This window comes from Daphnia carinata, chromosome 6 (assembly GCF_022539665.2).
Source record: "Daphnia carinata strain CSIRO-1 chromosome 6, CSIRO_AGI_Dcar_HiC_V3, whole genome shotgun sequence".
NCBI classification, from domain to species: domain Eukaryota; kingdom Metazoa; phylum Arthropoda; class Branchiopoda; order Diplostraca; family Daphniidae; genus Daphnia; species Daphnia carinata.
This window is the reverse complement of record NC_081336.1, coordinates 10,465,582-10,469,990: the sequence shown is the minus strand read 5'-3', so window position 1 is coordinate 10,469,990 and position 4,409 is coordinate 10,465,582. Positions and strand designations below refer to the sequence as shown.

The window sequence follows — 4,409 nt, the reverse complement described above, 5'->3', positions numbered from 1 at the left end:
GTTTCTAAACCCTTACAATCCATTTTGTCAAACTTTTCAGGTTTGGTCCAATACAATCCTGGATACCTGTGAAGACAGAAACAGACAGTGCAACTGGTATCTCATCTAACAAGTCTTTATAAATCAGAACCGTAATTTCCTCTTTTCGTTGATCAATAAATAGGGGTAATAGACTTTTTCGAATTCCAAATTAATGGGTTTGACAAATTTTGCCGACACAAATGCGGCAGCTTCTCGGCCTAATTCCATGGCTTCGGCCACCGTGGGTACACCGAATTTCACCATTACGGAATCTGTGTTACCATAGATTACCTGACGTGACACTAATTGAGAAAATCCTCGAGTCGCCCCGCGGTCGCGACAAGAGTATTGCACCCAGCTTGAAGATTTGACCGATGATGGCTCGTGACAGTTCCTTGATATATGACAGATTTTAAAACCGAATTGTAGGAGAATTTACACGCCCCGCGGTGAATTTGAATCGAAAATTCACGAGTGCGTGCGACAATTACAACTTCTGGCTTTTGAACCATGGCGGGGATGCACCAGAAACACCTTGTTCTAACAATATGTTCATAAACGGTACCAAGTACGCCGCCTATATGAAAAAATGTGAAATTTTAGATGACTTAATCAACGAATGTCACGAAGGGTTTCTTGAGTATCTTAAATGCAATTGGACCTTTTCGTAGTCGCAATCACAGACGTGCCCACTCAAAATTACTTTTACCTCAACTTACCCAGTTCATATCGACCCATTCGAATCAAGTTAGTACGAAGGCATCAAGGTTTCAAAATTACACAGCGTTCATTAATTGGATTACCGTTTTGCCGGAGCCCGTGACAGCACAAGTAATCAAATCTCTTTTGGCAAGAATATCTGCAACTGAAGCTTTCTGTATAGGTGTTGATTTTATGTAGCCAGCAATCTTAATGTTTTGAAGTAGTAGTAGGCGCAGGCCGGCTTCTTCGAATGATGTTATTTATCGAGGTACATCTTTTTCTGTAACCTAAAGCAAATCCAAATAGATATTTTCAAAACATAAACTACTGTTTCGAAAAATGGTTTACCTGGAGGACGACTTTATCAAAATTGTTAAAGTGTTCCCCACAGACGATCCCCTTAAACAGTTCCTTTTCATCGCATGTCACAGCTTCTGGAATGTATTGTTCACGCAGCTTTCCGTCGATTCATCAATAGATTCGGGCAGCATTTCGAGGTGTGGCCGGACTCGGCTGGAGATTCGGGCTGAGAAATAGTTAATCATGGAAACTCACCGACATCCACGACGGAATAAGTAAACGATGTTGTCCTCGTAGATATGGCATCCACTGTCATGTCATCCCCGTCGGATTTGCCGTCCCCTTTCTTGCACTTTGGTAACATGAAGCAAATGGTTGCTAGTCCCTATAGAAGGAAATAAACAATACATCTAATTATTTGTTAATAGTCATTTTTGCATAAAACTTAACACTGTAATTTGGACAGAGAAGACGACGACAGCCGTCATTTGGAAACCAAATGTGGTCCACTAAAATGCCAGTCCCAGCGCGTGAAACAAAACGCCCAGCACCACTAAGAGACGACCATATACCGGCAACAAGCCCGTGAGTACTGGGATTATCCGGATAACCAGCATGTCTATTATCAAAACGAAAAAAAAAAGAAATGAATACTGGTACAGTAAATTGATTTTTTTAAATGTGGCTTACATAGCTTCTCTCATGGCATCAACGACCCCCGAAACTTGTTGCCCTGCAAACGCAACTCCACTTTGTGCCAATGCGATACCGACAACAGCTAGATTTCTAAAATAAAATCAAATAATGATACTAGTTAAACGGTTTGAATTTGAGAATTGAAATCAAAAGTACCGATCAATAGGAACGAAGGGAAAACGCCCCAGCAAAAATATGGACAAGGCTCCGATCATGGTACTCGAAAAAAAGCCGAGCTTCACAGGTCCTCGGCGATCGCACAAGTATCCCCAAATAGGGCTGGCTATACTGTTGGCACCGTCTTTCAGTCCGAAAAAGATACCCACGTAAAATGGTGTCAAGTCAAACTGCAAACAAAACATAAAATGATTCTAAAGAAATTAATAATAACGCCAAGACGGAAAACATACCGTACGCAACACTTGCGGTTCAAAGTTGATCGAGAGGAACCCGTTCGACATGTCGATACGATGAACGTGAAGAACGGGATCCAAATGGATGGAATACACAAAATAGCCAATGGCGATTGAGTTTTAGTTTATCCCTCGTCATACTGTGACACTAAAATGTTGAGAAACGAGATGAGAAGGCTGGTGACCTACAATATTTTGAACTAACTTACCGTCATAATCGGCGAGAAAGGGTAATGCAATAAAGGCCATAATAGTTTGAATTCCTCCCATGAGGATAAAGGTAGTCTTAAAACCACCTACTTCATGCAATGCACCACCGACTATAGGACTAGCAAACTGGGCAATGTTCATCATGGTTCTTGTAAGAGTCTAAAATTAGAACAATGGTAGAAATTGAACAGCGAACGCTAAACCTGCATTAGTGAATCTTACAAAGATTTTGGCAACGGAATTGGGAAACTCCACAGCAGTGTACGTAAACGTCGCCGTAATTGTTCCAGCGTTTCCGGCAGCGTGAATGACGCGGATCAATATAGATATTACGACGAATGAACCCCCGGGAGGGAAATACTCTAAAAAGCTTTTAAAGTTTACTGATTAAAACCCAGCTTTTGCGTTTTTTTTGTGTAATTTACTACTCACCCCGATAATAAGCAGCAAATACCTCCAATGAAAACTCCAGAAACAAAGGTGAACCGAACGCCACTAACTTTTAGCTGAAAGAAAGATGAAGATGCAAATTACACGTTTATGGAACAAATTTGGGGTAATATTTACGTTTTTCCAATAAAAGGAGTGTGACAAGAAACGATGTCAGGCAGTTGGTACCAATAATAAATCCATAAATGGATACTGTGGCACCCTTATCTTCAGCCTAGAGATTAAAGCAAACATTTAGATTTCACATTACATATGATCTTATTTCACAGATACTTACAATTTAGGGAAAGAACGGGGGGGAAAGGCAAATGATGATGTGAGAGTTGCTAATGAGAGAACAACCAATAGAAGCCATTGTCTGGGTGTCAGTTTTTTCTTCTCTGTTTTATCAACCTCTCCAAAACGCCTATATTTTTTCTTCTTAAGCCCTCCACAACCTCCATTACAACTGTCAGATGATGCTGTTGACAGGCATCTATCTTTTTTCACAGTATCCTCCTTTGTGCTCAACTCCTTTTCGTTCGAGTAATAAGTGTTGATTCAATCTTTTCAGTCGTTTTTGCACCTGATCATGCCAAAGCACTGGTGATGTTTCAGCCATCGAAACTGACCTATTCTTTTGCTGTCTTTCTGGATAGGGTGGGTATGGCAAACATGGCTTAGCCAAGGTTGTGAACGATCCAACATGCCCATTCTTCAAACAGCTTGTGGTATCTTACTTCTCCTTAGCTATAAATAAAAATAGCAATAGTAGTCAAATTTCTTTGGCATGCTAAAGAGCAAGACTCAAGCACATAACAACGTAGGTCTGCGTCGAGGTGCAAACGAAAAACACGAGTTGGCTAAGGCGGGACGGTATATCGTGGAAATGATAGCGGAAACAGTAATAACCACCAGGGTATATGTCCTATAGACGGCATGCATGTGAATTCAGAAGATTCCAAAACTGAGATAGTTTTTCACGAAATAAAAATACTTTTTAGAGTTTTTTACAGTTATTTGTGTTGAACATTACGGGAAAAATTCTAATTCATTTAATTTCCTTCACACAATTCAAATTACCTTATCTTATTAACATTTTTTTTTTGAAAAAACATCAGAGTTTGAGCAGTGATGGGTTCTGTCTTCCGTCGAAAAATGCCATAAAGCGAGACAGCGAGCGGTGTTTTTCAAGCACCCGAAGTAAATCGAAATATTCAAAATGGTTCCCTCATTTATGAATATCTTCACGTTCGTCACAGCATTAACAGGATCTTCCAGCAGAGAAGAACAACCTGAACAGTTGACACCAGAAAACAGGAGCGACTTGTTACAGGAATGTAACACGACGCATCCTTTACCCCAGAATACTTCATCTAGTACTGATTGCCAAGCAGAGAAACCAGATGGAACTGCAAAGGGCGCCCAACAGTCGAAGCAATCACGATTCTTCGAGCGAATGAAACAGAAATTCGTCAAACCGGGATTTTTGAGAGAAGATAATACCATCAAGATCAAGTCTGTGCAGGTATGTCTGAACAAGCATAAAGTGGATATGGTGATTGACAAAGGCTGTGACGAGTCAATCATCAGTCTACAACAATGGCAACAAATAGGCGAGCCCAACTTAACGCCTTT

At 40.5% G+C, this 4,409-nt stretch overlaps 1 long non-coding RNA gene across 1 annotated transcript; it reads right to left on the bottom strand.

The window, feature by feature from the left end:
- Nucleotides 1–1,905: 1,905 nt before the first annotated feature.
- Nucleotides 1,906–3,646, bottom strand: LOC130685804 (uncharacterized). The gene is made up of 7 exons (XR_009421265.1): nucleotides 3,070–3,646; nucleotides 2,910–3,006; nucleotides 2,775–2,848; nucleotides 2,565–2,712; nucleotides 2,342–2,501; nucleotides 2,130–2,280; nucleotides 1,906–2,066 (listed from the first exon to the last, which is right to left on the bottom strand). It is a non-coding gene; the product is annotated as an uncharacterized LOC130685804 (long non-coding RNA).
- Between the last annotated feature and the right edge of the window lie 763 nt (nucleotides 3,647–4,409).